Raw genomic sequence first — 15,118 nt, 5'->3', positions numbered from 1 at the left:
TGTTCCTGAACACACATTAACCTCGTCTCCGCAGAGCAAATTTTGTTGTTTCTTGGTGAGAGAGAGAGAGAGAGAGAGAGAGAGAGAGAGAGAGAGAGAGAGCAAACTGTGCGCGGGGAGGGAGCCAGGATGCCGCTGTGTTGTTATGCCAAAGCACTCAGCTGCAGCTTGTCATACCCAGCACGTCTTTAGACTTGAAAAAGCTTGTCAGGGCGGCAATGTCCACTTGCTTACTTGGTAATGTGTCTCCAGGTCGCTGAATGTTGGCCAGGCCGCTGTTGTGTTCGTGGGACAGGTAAAATAAACACAACAGCGGCTGGAGCTCACCTCGGTCACAGATCTGTGTTTACACTGTTTTGGCGCTGCCAAAAAGACCATCTCAATATGCAGATTTTATTTCTAACTTATAAAAACAAATCATTTTTAGGGGATTTTGTGCATTCATATTTTGTGGAAATATACTAGAAGAGGAAAAGTCTCACTAATCTTGAGTTTCATCAATTAAAGAGCAAAATAAGTGTTTTTTCCCCGGAAATTAGATAGTATGAAAAGCATACCATGTAAAAATACTCTATTTTAATATTTCGTTATATGATAATAGATATCCAAAAAAGAGATAAGATACCTAGTAACTCTTGTGAAATATGACACGATAAATGTGGCAATCTTGACTACATTATGACTTCTATGCTACGAGAGAGAGAAAGAGAGAGAGGGATACTTTTGATGCCACCCTGTCTATAAGAGCAGGGTGAATGAGTGGAAGCCCCAATATATTATTATCCTTTATGATATTACCTTATCCTTTGCCGTGTGTGTTATTCTACCTTATTTCCACCCAATCCATAAATTTGTCTAAAGCTCCCCAATGACTCAGTACTAACAACCTGATTACTGAGTCTATGCCATTCTATCCTGTCTTTCTTAAATCTATCCTCAAGCTTGAATCCATTTTTCTTGTCCTTCCCTGTTTATTTTCTCAGAATTTTGCTTATATCACCCTTGTTGCATCTCACATCACTTGAAGAAATGGATTAGACTTCCTCTTAATCTAATTCTGCCTTTATCAAGCACAAACTCATTATTTATTGCCCTACCTGGAGAATTTTGCTTATATCACTCTTATTATGTCCCCTATACCACTTTAAGACCACTATCAGACCCCTCTTAACCTCTACCTTTTATTAAGTTTAAACCAATTATTTATTTTCCTAAACATAATTACTGACCCTGAAAATTGTTTCCCTTTGTGTCATTGCATTATCTCGCTCCATTTCTTCTCCAGAGTGTGTATGACAGCCTGTGTGGTGACATGGTGGTGTCCTGTGGCTGACTGTGGCAGGCATGGAGGTCTGGGGAGGAGGAAAGGATGGGGAAAGAGGAGGAAGAGAGGAGAGGTCCCTTCAGCAAATCCCCTTAGGAACCTCAGGATTTCCCTTACCTGTGGATATTGACCCCATTCCTTCAGGTAAGTGAGTAATGGGTGGTGATGGTGGTGTAAATTATCATAAAGTTATCATAAATACTATCACTGAGTTTATGTAATGTTGCTTCACTAGTCTTGGCGATATCAACATACTATTATATCACAAAACTATTACTATATTTAAGTATTACAACTACTATTATGCACTATACTAATTTGTAAGGTGCTATTCTGTCCATCCATCCATTCATCAGATACTCAATTACTCATCCACACTCACACACACACACACACACACACACACACAGTCCATGCATCCATTCATAAATTCATTAGTCACTCTGTCAATCACTAACCTGCTTACTCCATCCATCCATTCTCAATCTCTAACAGTTCCTAACATTACCATACTCAATTCACCAACCATCCATTCATCCATCCATCCATCCATCACTCAATGAATCTTCTGCCACAGGTCCTCATGTCACCATGCCCCACATCAGCTTCCGAGACATGGGTAACCTAGTCCAACAAGCTGCTGTGGCCGTGAACGAGAGATTTGATACTGTTGAACCTGCCATATACCAGAGCGGTGAGTGTTTGTCTGTCTGTGTGTCTGTGTGTGTGTGTGTATGTGTGTGTGTGTTTACCTAGCTGTTGTGTTTTTTTTTTGTTTGTTTGTCCAGTTTTGGTTTGTCATTAAGGTGTCAGCCACTATAGAAAGGTCAAAAGGTCATCCTGGAAGAGTTTAAGTCACAGGCAAAGGGAGATACAGAATTAGGCTGGGGGTTCAGGAATTTACCATTGAAAGGGATGAAAGACAGAGACTGAGAGAGAGACCCTTGTATATTTCTACCCATCAATAAACAGTAGCAGCAATAAAATGAGCAGGAATATTTTATACAAGGACTGCCCACTTGTAGCCCTTGTGTTCTTATGTGAATCTCTACCCACAATGCAACATCCCATGTCATCACATTCCAGGGGCGCGGCAGGTCCCTGGCACGCCCGCCTGGTTCATGGCCGCATCACACAAGACCAAGGTTGTAGCCAAGAACATCTCCAGAATTGCTCTCATCTCAGAGGAGGCCACCAAATACACTGCACAACAGTGAGTCTTGACTCCTGGTGCCACCTTACCAACTCACACCACACTCTGGGAAACTTGTGCAGAAGATAGGAGGAAGGCACAGGAGGAGATTACAAAGAGACAAGCTTGAGTTAGGCTTTAAAAGGGAGATAGGGATGATCAGAGTATTTAGTGGTGGGTCTTCAATTCTAAAAAGGTAGCAATTCACAAAAACAGGACACTGAGAGATTTGAAAAGAAGACAGGAGGAAGGCACAGGAGGAGATTACAAAAAGAAAAGCTTTAAAAGGGAGATAGGGATGATCAGAGTATTTAGTGATGGGTCTTCAATTCTGAAAAGGTAGCAATTCACAAAAACAGGACACTGAGAGATTTGAAAAAAAGATAGGAGGAAGGTACAGGAGGAAATTACAAAGAGACAAGCTTTAAAAGGGAGATAGGGATGATCAGAGTGTTTAGTAGTGGGTCTTCAATTCTAAAAAGGTAGCAATTCACAAAAACAGGACAGAGAGATTTGAAAAGAAGATAGGAGGAAAGCACAGGAGATTACAGAGACAAGCTTTAAAAGGGAGATAGGGATGATCAGAGTGTTTAGTGGTGGGTCTTCAATTCTAAAAAGGTAGCACTTAACAAAAACAGGACACTGAGAGATTTGAAAAGAAGATAGGAGGAAGGCAGAGGAGGAGATTACAAACAAACAAGCTTGAATTAGGCTTTAAAAGGGAGATAGGGATGATCAGAAGACTGTTAGTGGTAGGTTTTCATTTCTAAAAAGGTAGCAATTCACAAAAACAGGACATTGAGAAAAATTTGAAAAGGAGACAGAAAGAAACCATACAGATTGAGATAAGCCTGAGTTGAAATTTTGAGTTTCTAGCACTTCCAGCTTTCAACACCCCCCTATCCCTCCCTGCTTCAAGATTCTGGCTGGAGAGAGACCAGGTGAGCTATGGGCTGCCTACAGCTGATGTGCGGGGGACGGTGCTGGGCGACCAGTGCCCTGTGGAGGTGGACTTTCCCTGCCAGCCACGCAAATACCGAGCCTTCAACGGTTACTGTAACAACGTGCAGAATCCGAGATGGGGCAATACCAACACTCGCTACCTCCGTTTCCTCCCGGCGGATTATGGCGATGGAGTTGCTGTTCCTCGCCAAGCTGTTTCTGGTGACTTCCTGCCATCAGCGCGAGCCATCAGCCTGGCTCTGCACCGTGACCATGACACACCCCACAAGTTTATGACATCTGTGGCTGCTGTGTTTGGCCAGTTCATCTCCCACGACTTGGCACACACGCCCCAGATGGTAGGTTTGTGTTGGTGTGTTTGGACTGAATGTGTGTGCTGATAATAGCTGGTGTGTGTGTGTGTGTGTGTGTGTGTGTGTGTGTGTGTGTGTGTGTGTGTGTGTGTGTGTGTTGGTGTGTCTGACTGTTTGCGTTGTAATTTGGGGTGCTTTGGAGAATGCTATATGTGTTTGTGGTTGAGTGATTTGTGGTTGAGGTGCAAATAAGTAGATATACCTTACCTAACAAATTTATCTCCCAACACCCAACCTAACCTACCTAAACTAACAGAATCTATCTCCCAACCTGACCTAACCTAAGCTAACAGAAATTTATCTATCCCATCACCCAACCTCATCTAACCTAACCTAATACCCCCCCCCCAGGCTACATTGGTCAACGTCTGCGCTGCTGTGGCGTCAACTTCCGAGACTTTCACCCAGAGTGTTACCCAATCCGGCTGCCAGACAACGACCCGGTCTACTCCCCACTCAAGCAAAAGTGCTAAGAATACATACGGTCTGGCACTGCCCCCCGAACCGGATGCACATTAGGTAAGCACTCTTGGCACTCTCTCACTCATACACTTGCTTGTCTGTTTGGGAAGGGATGTGTGTGTGTGTGTGTGTGTGTGTGTGTGTGTGTGTGTGTGTGTGTGTGTGTGTTTGTCAGGGTGCATCAATATATGGACTCTAGGATGTACCTGCATCTACTGTGTGTGTGTGTGTGTGTGTGTGTGTGTGTGTGTGTGTGTGTGTGTGTGTGTGTGTGTGTGTGTGTGTGTGTGTGTGTCTGTGTGTTTGTCAGGGTGCATCAATATATGGACTCTAGGAAGTACCTGCATCTGCTGTGTGTGTGTGTGTGTGTGTGTGTGTGTGTGTGTGTGTGGTGCCTTGTCTGGGCCATGATTATGTACAGGTGGACATATAAATAGATAGAGATTATTATTATTACCGACTCCTAAATATATAGATAGATAGATACATGGATAGACAAAAATTATCATCACTCTTATTAATGGTGACACTTCACACAGGCCCCAGAGAACAGATCAACCAAGTGACATCCTTCATTGATGGGTCGGTAATCTACGGGTCCAGCAAGGAGGAGAGTGACGAGCTGCGTGCCTTCTCTGGCGGCCTCCTCAAGGTGCAGCGCGGCCCGGCAAACACCCAGATCCTCATGGCCGACACCAACCAGATTGACTGCAAGACCTCAGGAAGATTCAAGTATGTGTTTGTGTGATAGATGAGTGCATTAGTTAGTGAAAGGGTTATTCAGAGCCTTAGACTGATGTATTTGAGGTGAACATGACAACCAGATTGACTGCAAGACCTCAGGAAGATTCAAGTATGTGTTTGTGTGATAGATGAGTGCATTAGTTAGTGAAATGGTTATTCAGAGCCTTAGACTGATGTATTTGAGGTGAACATGACAACCAGATTGACTGCAAGACCTCAGGAAGCTTCAGTAAACTTCTATCATTACTCACTGGCTTGTCTAATTAATTTTGGTCAACATCTATTTCCAGACCAAGCATTAACAAACCATTATCTCTCACAGGTGTTTCAAATTTGTGGCCTCTCTCATGCCAAATACTGTGGCCTATTTTGATGTAAGTTCTGCCAGTACAGTGTTCTTTGCAAGTGTTCTGCTTTAAATCCTGACATGCCAGTACTGTGTCCTCTGCAAATGTTCTGTAAGTTCATCACAGACCAATGTATGGGTAGGGATGACATTGGAAGTAGAGACGGGCTGCCACGTGTAGGCCCAATGGTTTACTGCACCAACCTTTCTTGTGCTCTCAATGTTTTCCTTGTTGCCAGGAGGAGAAGGTGAAAGAGCGTCCCATCACAGACACCTTCTATGCTCCCTTCGACCTTTACGAGCCCAACAAGTTTGACCAGGTTTGACCAGTAACCTGTTTTTCTTTTTTTTTGTTCCCCTACACACACACACACACACACACACACACACACACACACACACACACACACACACACTGCTGCTTATTATGGGCACAGTCAAATCAATGTGATGGTGGTAAAGTTCCTTCCCTGTGTCTGTACTGGTTACTTGCCCTGTGCTGTTGTCTGTTGCAGGGAGTCTGTGCAATCTGGGACTCCAGAAAAAAGAGAAAGTAATGATCATTTTCCTGATATAATTTCTTGTAAGTAGTGAATTGTTTGTTAGGTATGGCCTGCTTAGGTTACTGTAGTTTTGTCTTGTGCAGTCAGTCATGCATCCTTGAAAATGAATGTGGAAATATACAAAACTTTTCAAATTTTGATAGATTTATGAGTTTTATGATGTGAAAATGCATTACAATCTTATCTAGCAAGGTTGACTGGTTAAGCTGAATCTACAGTAACCTAACATAACAAAATCTTTCTCTGTACAGAAAATTGTATCAGAAATATGCTTATTGAAATTTTTTTTTATTTTCTTGCATTTTTTGTTGCTCTTAAATAAACAAAATAAAGTAAATAGATAAAACCACTAAGAATTTTGTGGTATCCCTGACTACAGACACTCCCATTAACTCTTGCACAGATATATGGTGCCATTCACAACACTAAAGGCAATGCATAGAATATTTTAGAGCACCTACAGGAAAGAAAAGATTAAAAAGAGGAGATTATTCAATGTGTACCTGGTGTTATGCTCAGAGAGTGCTATACAACAAGTAATAAATGAATTAGTATTTTTCTTTTTTTATTTTCTTGCATTTTTTGTTGCTCTTGCATAAATAAACAAAATAAAGCAAATAAATAAAATCACAAAAAATTTTCATATCAAACATCAATGAAAGATTTAACATGCATAATGAAGTAAAGAAAATGATGAATTTTGTCATACCCCTGGCTATACAGATTGCCAGTGACATTTGCAGTGTATTAAGTAAGGTGACAGTGTTTCCCCCATACACAGAGCTCACTGCTGACCACAAGGGGCCGCTGGGGTCAGCCTATGCCTTCAGCAAGCCCAAGGCACAGGCTGTCAAGATATCAAACTCTTCCTTCATTCTCCAGTTTGCTTTGGCACGATTTGTAAACAATTTCCTCTCTGAGTGAGTTTTTGTTTACTTTTGTGGTCAGTAATGTGTGTGTGTGTGTGTGTGTGTGTGTGTGTGTGTGTGTGTGTGTGTGTGTGTGTGTGTGTGTGTGTGTGTGTGTGTGTGTGTGTGTGTGTATCTCACTTTTACTCATGTCAGTAATGCATCCATGTATGTTTGTATGTATGTATGTATGTATCTCTATCTAATTTGCCTTAGTACACCAGGTAGACAATAAAATAACTGGAAAAAACACAAAAAACAGCAGAAATTTCCCATAATTAACAACAGAAAGCCAAGCAAACAATAAAACAACAGAGAAAATGATAAAAACACCACAGTTTTGTCTACCACGCCTCACCACTGACAGTCTCTCCACCACCAGAGCCAGGTCACGCAAGACTCGGGCAGCAGACGGCCAGCTCAAAGACATTGAGTCAGGTTCCCCAAACAACGTACTGGATTTGATGGAGGTTCTGCCTAACACTGACGTCAGCGATATCATGGAAATTCCTAGCGTGTTTGAGCGTGACGACCAGACACTGCCCTGCTACCACACTTTGCGTTTCCGCACAGCTACAGGGTGGTGCAATAATCTTAACTTCCCGTCCTTCGGCAAGTCGTTCAGGGCAAAAAGTCGACTCCTACGTCCTTCTTATGAGGACGGTGAGTGTCTGTCTGTCTGTATGTCTGTGTATGTGTGTATATATATGTGTGTGTGCATGTGTGTGTGTTGGTATTTGGGATAGGTCAAGAAATTAAGTGTTTAAGTTTGATGAAGTAAGGGATAAAGTCAAGAGTAGATCAGATAGATGTCTATGTGTCTGTATTAGTGTTAGGGATAGAACATAAATAATGTGTTCAGGCTTTATAAAGTTAAGAATCAGAGAGAAGTCATTTCAGACAGCTAGAGGTCCCAAAGTGATATAGAGAGCATGACAAGGATGACATAAGCAAAATTCTCAGGGTCAGTAATCAGGACAGGACAAGAAATAAAGAACTGAAGCTTGATAAAGTTAGGAAAGAGTATAAATAAATATGTTTGTAAATGAGTCTGTGGTGCCTTGTCTGTGCTGGCCTGTGTGGGAATGCTAGCCTTGTATGTAGACAGAGAGACAGACAGATAGATAGATTACTATTATTATTGTGTGTGTGAGTGTGTGGTGCCTTGTCTGGGCTGGCTTCTGTGGGATTGCTAGCCTTGTATGTAGATAGACAGACAGACAGATAGATATATTACTGTTATTATTGTGTGTGTGAGTGTGTGGTGCCTTGTCTGTGCTTTGTATAGGACTGCCAGTCTCACAGATAGATATATAAACTTAATTCTCACTGAAGTACCCCCATACTTTATCTTCTATAGGACTGCTAACCTGACAGATAGATAGATTAACAAACCAATTTCCTTACAGTACAATCAAGTACCCCCAAATCTTGCCTTCTGTGGGACTCCCAGCCTGACAGATAGATAAACAAATGAATTTCTTTACAATACACTCAAGTACCCCTAAACCTTCTCTTGTCTCTCCCAGGTCTGTCTAAGCCTCGCGTCACTTGAGTCACCGGCAAGCCTCTCCCTTCCCCTCGGCTCATTTCCACCAACATGCACAACGATGCGTCTGCACCGCATGTCCGCTATACCCTAATGGTCATGCAGTGGGGCCAGTTTATTGACCATGATATTATTTTCACCCCCATCAACAAAGGTAGGTGTGTGTGTGTGTGTGTGTGTGTGTGTGTGTGTGTGTTTACATAGTTGTAGCTTCCAAGGTCTGATAAACTATTGATTTGTTGTCTCCTGATCTTTATATGTCTAGTTTTCTTTAATTTCTGCATACTTGTCACTAAAACTATATATTTTCTTAGTCTGTTCCTAACCTAATCTATCTTTGTTGTTTATCATTATCTGTTTTTTTCCATTAGTTATCAAATCTCCTGTTTCTCTTTCTCATTCTAGTGTTAACAGGTATATGTTTTCTAATATCAACTTAACTGTGTATGTGTTGATAAAAAAAAAAAGTACTTATTCTCTCTTTACCTCATGTCTGTAAATACACTGACTCCTGGCCCAGCATCTCTTCACCTCACCCACTAAACACATTCACTTCTCTCTCTTCCAGGTTTCCAAGACTTGATTCTGGATTGCCGCAGATGTGACTCTCCCCAGACAGTCCACCCTGAGTGTTTCCCCATAGCCATTCCTCAGAACGATCCATTTTTCCCTCCTGTCAATATATCATCTGGCCAGCCATTCTGCATCCCCCTGACCCGCTCCATGCCAGGCCAGCTGACTCTAGGTGTGTGTGTGTGTGTGTGTGTGTGTGTGTGTGTGTGTGTGTGTGTGTGTGTGTGTGTGTGTGTGTGTGTGTGTGTGTGTGTGTGTGTGTGTGTGTGAGAGAGAGAGAGAGAGAGAGAGGATATGAAGGTATGCTGTGTGTGTCTATTTCCTCTTGTGGGATGTGACAGAGAGAGAGAGACAGATAGAGAGAGTGAGATAGTTTGTCTTTGCTTCTCCATGTAGGTGTGAGGGAGACAAAGAGAGACACATAGAGTGTGAGATAATGTGTCTGTGTGTTTGTCTGTGTGTTTAGTCTCTATCATCTAAACTTAACACAGCAAGGCCAATAAAATGATAAAAGAAGAAAATCAACACTACCAATAACACTTTCATCACCTAAACATATTATTACTATTGCTTAAACATAATTCCTTCAAGCAGGCTCCCAAGAGTGAAAGAATTACCATTGCTATTATCATTATCACCATCGTAACACAAGTAATTTGTTGACCAGGCTACCGGGAGCAAATGAACCAAGTGACTGCCTTCATCGACGCCTCTCACACCTATGGCTCGGACAAGTGTGAGCAGCAGCAACTGAGGACCAAGTCAGTAAGTGTGCAGCACCGGGGAAAACCAGCATGAGGCTTCTATATCTGTCATCCACATCTATATACTAGTCTGATCTTGTTTTAAAATCTCCCTATTGACTGGGTGCTAACAACCTGAAAAGTAGTAGTAGTAGTAGTAGCATCTCACAGTGCTAGGCTGGCCACTGACACCCATACACACACACACACACACACACACACACACACACACACACACCTATTGGTTCTGAAAAGAGGGAGAAAGAGAGATGCAGAATAATGTACTACTACTGCTACTGCACTACCCCTGCAGGACGGCATGCTACGAGGCACACCCAACCCCCTGCGAGGCAAAGACCTGCTGCCCACTGAGAATGAGAACCACGAGTGTCAGGCTCCCTCTGGCCGGTGCTTCACTGGAGGTTAGTGTTTGGCTGAGGTTAGCTTAGGTAAGGTTAGGTAAGGTTACTGTTTGCATTGCTTACTAGATGATGTCACTGTCTACATATGACTGAGTGAGAGAGAGAGAGAGAGAGAGAGAGAGAGAGAGAGAGAGAGAGAGAGAGAGAGAGAGAGAGAGAGAGAGAGAGAGAGAGAGAGAGAGAGAGAGAGAGAGAGAGAGAGAGAGAGAGAGAGAGAGAGTCTTTAAAGAGTCATTTATGTGTATGTGATTGACTGAATGGGTGAATGAGAGAGAGGAAGAGAAATAGAGACCCTTCAAAGAGTATGTTTTTTGTTTGTCTGTGTGTGTGTGTGTGTGTGTGTGTGTGTGTGTGTGTGTGTGTGTGTGTGTGTGTGTGTGTATTTACCTAGTTGTATTTACCTAGTTGTATAATACAGGGTCCGAGCCAAAGCTCAATTAGTCCTGTCTCCATACCCGAATTTGTCCAATTTCTCTTTAAACATGTGCACACTCTTTGCCGCAACTACCTCTTCTTTTAAGTTATTCCATATTTCAACCATTCGATGCGGAAAGCTGTATTTCTTAATATCTCCCAAACAATGACTCTTCTTTAATTTCTTCATATGTCCCCTTGTACGTCTATCTCCTTCCTCCACCTTTACAACTAGGTCATCTCTGTCTATCTTCTCCATGCCATTTACTAATTTGAACATTGTTATCAGGTCTCCTCTTTCCCTTCTTTCTTGCAGTGTGTGTGTGTGTGTGTGTGTGTGTGTGTGTGTGTGTGTGTGTGTGTGTGTGTGTGTGTGTGTGTGTGTGTGTGTGTGTGTGTGTGTGTGTGTGTGTGTGTGTGTGTATGACTGAGTGAATAAGAGGAAAAAACAGAGAGAAAGCCTTGAAAACATCCACTTGTCTGTTTCCTCCCACCCACAGGAGACACCCGGGCCTCAGAGCAGCCTGGCTTGGCTGCGCTACACACTCTGATGATGCGTGAACACAACAGAGTGGCCGGGGAACTGAAGCGCCTCAACAAACACTGGAATGATGAGCAGCTCTTCCAAAATGCCCGGCGTATCGTGACGGCCATCAACCAGCATGTCACGTACAATGAGTGGCTGCCAAGGGTGCTGGGGTGGAACGCTGTTAATCTGTATGAGCTTAACTTGCTGCCTGAGGGCTATTCTGAAGGTAGGTTAATGTGTGTGTGTGTGTGTGTGTGTGTGTGTGTGTGTGTGTGTGTGTGTGTGTGTGTGTGTGTGTGTGTGTGTGTGTGTGTGTGTGTGTGTATGTGTGCAACATTTCCCTCTAACACACTGCACTCCTAATGACTATCTCTCTCTCTCTCTCTCTCTCTCTCTCTCTCTCAGATTACGATGCATACTGCAACCCAACAGTGCTCAATGAATTTGGCATAGCCTTCCGCTTTGGCCACTCTCTACTCAAGCCTTCCCTGGAGCGCATGGACGGAATATTTGCCAAGCGCAACCCTCCTGTCAAGCTGAACGAACACTTCTTCAACCCAGACCTACTCTACCAGCCTGGGATGCTTGATGAGATCATCCGCGGCCTGACTACTGTGTCCATGGAGACACTGGACCAGTTCTTGACAGATGAGGTGACCAACCATCTCTTTGAAGACAAGCGGCAGCCATTCTCTGGCCTGGACCTGGCTGCCCTCAACATCCAGCGAGGCAGAGACCATGGACTGCAGCCTTACAATGAGTACAGGGCCCTCTGTAACCTGACCAGGGCGAGGTCGTTTGATGACCTGCACAGGGAGATAGCGAGGCCGGTGATCGAGCGAATGAAACGGACGTACGCACACGTGGATGACATAGATCTGTTCACTGGTGGATTGATTGAGACGCCGCTGCACGGTGGACTGGTCGGTCCCACGTTCGGCTGCACCCTCGGCATTCAGTTCAGGAACCTCCGCTGCTGTGACCGGTTCTGGTATGAGAATGCTGACCCACTTGTGCGCTTCACCGACCCTCAGCTCACTGAAATAAGAAAGGTGGGTCTTCCTTGGTGGTGGTGGTGGTGGTGGTAGTAACAGTAGCAGTAGTCTATCCATCTGTGAGTAATGAGTGCTGGTGGTGGTAGCAGTAGTAGTAATAGTATCTCTGTTGGTGTTAAGTAGTGGTGGTAGTAATAGTAATAATAGTAGCAGTAGTATCTCTGTCTGTGGGTGGTGAGCAGCAGTAGTAGTAATAGCAATAGTTCATTTCTCTTTATATACCAGGCTGGCAATCCCACACAAGCCACACACACACACACACACACACACACACACACATTCTTATCCCAGTCAGCCATAGGATAGAAAGGAATAATAGTAGTAGAAATAATAGTAGCATTAGTAAAAGTAAATCACCTTACTTATCAAATCAACTTAAAATCTAAGTAACCTTGCCAAATCTACTCAAAACTTAACTTAATTACCTAATCTGTCCTAAATCTAGTTATGTCTAACCTTACTAATCAAATTAGCTAACTTATCTTGATCTTACTTAACAAATGAAGTGTTTTAGCAGCAAACAAATGAGCTCAAGTGTGTCTCTTCTCTACAGGTGACACTGTCCAAGCTTCTGTGTGACAACTGTGACTATGTGGAAAGTGAACAGTGGTCTGTCTTTGACCTTCCAGACCCCTTCCTGTAAGTACTGCTCCTGCACACACACACACACACACACACACACACACACACACACACACACACACACACACACACATACAGACACAGACAAAATGCTATCCCCTTATCCCTTCCTCACCCCCAGGAACCCCCGAGTGTCATGTCGCGACCTCCCCGGGGTGAACCTTGAGCTGTGGAAAGAGCGTGTGTCATGTGGCGTAGGCAAGACTAACATCGACATAAGTGGAGCAGAACGCATCTCTCCTTGTGTTATGTGCACCTGTACCAAGGAAGGGGTGAGTCTTGTGCATCTGTCTGTCTGTCTGTTTGTCTGTTTGTTTTGCTATTTATAATGCTATCAATGCCTGGAAGTGCCTATCTGTCTGTTTATCTGCTTATTAAACCCAACCCCCACAGCCTGTCTGCCAGAGCCTCAATTAACAAGTGCCTAGAGACTCCCTAAAGGCAAATCTAAGTATTTCTCCCTCTCTCTCTCTCTCTCTCTCTCTCTCACAGCTAGTCTGCCAGCCTCAACTAACAATGGTACCTGGAGTCCACTTATATACAAAGCTGAGTGTTTCTCTGTCTCTCTCTCCTCCACAGCCTGTCTGCCAGAGCCTCAAGATAGACAACTGCTTCCACCTGGCCCAGTCCTACAGTCCTGAGTCTATTCTGAATGACCACGTGTGCAAGGTGCAGTGTGCATTTGCCTTCCGTGCCTTCCCACAAGTGGCCACTCAGGACTCCAACCAGCTCGGATTTGCCAACAGTTAAAGAGCTGACGTCACAAGAAATGGTTAGAGAATATTCTGCAATGTCCCTATCTTGTGAAGTATGTTAGGGGTGGGGATGCTCTCTCTCTCTCTCTCTCTCTCTCTCTCTCTCTCTCTCTCTCTCTCTCTCTCTGTCTGTCTGTCTGTGTAAGAGGCAAGTTTTGTTTTTGTTCAGCAGATATATGGTATATTATGACAGTGAATTTGGGGTTGAGTGGTTGTATTTAGCAATGTCTCTCTGGAGTAATGCTGTAAATTTTTGTGTTTGTTTCTCCCTTGTATGTATGTATGTATGTTCCTCCTGCTCCTCCTCCTTGGGTTTGTGGAAGACTATAACATCTTACAGAAAAAAAAAAAAAAAGAAAATTAAGTTGTTTTCATAATGCTGCTACTGCTGTTTGTATGTATGTATGTATCTATGCATCTGTGTATATGTGTGTGTGTGTGTGTGTGTGTGTGTGTGTGTGTGTGTGTGTGTGTGTGTGTGTATTGATGGAAACACACACACACACACACACACACACACACACACACACACACATGATTAGGTAGAGAACAGACACAAGAAAAGGTATATTCATTCAAATCTTGCAAAATGACCTTAGTATGGCCCAGAATACAGGTCATTTAAGGTCAAGTTGCATGAAATTTGGTTATTTAGTGAGGAATGTTGGTATATGTTGACCTCAGCAAGACCCAGGACACAAGGTCATTCAAGGTCAGATGTATTGCTGTTTTGAATTCAGCAGATCCAGAATGAAAGGTCATTGAAGGTCAAATTATGTTTATGAAGCTTTTCTATTTAATTTAGTGAGATGTGTGTGTGTGTGTGTGTGTGTGTGTGTGTGTGTGTGTGTGTGTGTGTGTGTGTGTGTGTGTGTGTGTGTGTGTTCATGTGTTATTCAATATCATTCATCTATGTCTTTTCAGCTCCTTTTAGCCCTAACTTATTCATGTGTGTTCTGTCAATGGTCTCACTTCATTGCACCTCCATTCACTGTGTTAAGAAAGGAAAAGTCTCTTGGTGTGGTAGGAAACTGAAAATTATATTTCTGCGTGCTTATTTTCTTCTGCTAAGTAAACCTAACTCATATTTTATCCTAGTGTGTGTGTGTGTGTGTGTGTGTGTGTGTGTGTGTGTGTGTGTGTGTGTGTGTGTGTGTGTGTGTGTGTGTGTGTGTGTGTATTGTATGTTAATGTAAATTGTAATATGTATTTTATTTTTTATAAAATATTGGCTAAACATGATATTTCTATGTAGTAATGTCCCTCTTCAGTCTCCCTGTGTGTGTGTGTGTGTGTGTGTGTGTGTGTGTGTGTGTGTGTGTGTGTGTGTGTGTGTGTGTGTATTGTATGTTAATGTAAATTGTAATATGTATTTTATTTTTTATAAAATATTGGCTAAACATGATATTTCTATGTAGTAATGTCCCTCTTCAGTCTCCCTGTGTGTGTGTGTGTGTGTGTGTGTGTGTGTGTGTGTGTGTGTGTGTGTGTGTGTGTGTGTATTGTATGTTAATGTAAATTGTAATATGTATTTTATTTTTAATAAAATATTGGCTAAACATGATATTTCTATGTAGCAAT

General features: G+C 42.9%; 1 long non-coding RNA gene and 1 pseudogene across 1 annotated transcript in view; one reads left to right on the top strand and one right to left on the bottom strand.

Annotated features, from left to right (window-relative positions):
* The window catches only part of LOC135111366 (uncharacterized), a 5,684-nt gene extending 5,293 nt beyond the window's left edge, over positions 1–391 (bottom strand). Inside the window, exon 1 of the long non-coding RNA XR_010273713.1 lies at positions 235–391. This is a non-coding gene — a long non-coding RNA (uncharacterized LOC135111366). The remainder of the gene's footprint in view (positions 1–234) is intronic.
* A 1,918-nt stretch (positions 392–2,309) lies between these two features.
* On the top strand, positions 2,310–14,774 carry LOC135111890 (peroxidasin homolog pxn-1-like; annotated as a pseudogene).
* The last annotated feature ends 344 nt before the right edge of the window (positions 14,775–15,118 follow it).

This window comes from Scylla paramamosain, chromosome 22, assembly GCF_035594125.1.
Source record: "Scylla paramamosain isolate STU-SP2022 chromosome 22, ASM3559412v1, whole genome shotgun sequence".
Taxonomy (NCBI): domain Eukaryota; kingdom Metazoa; phylum Arthropoda; class Malacostraca; order Decapoda; family Portunidae; genus Scylla; species Scylla paramamosain.
Note: the sequence above shows the minus strand (reverse complement) of the source record. Positions and strands in the feature narration are given on the sequence as shown.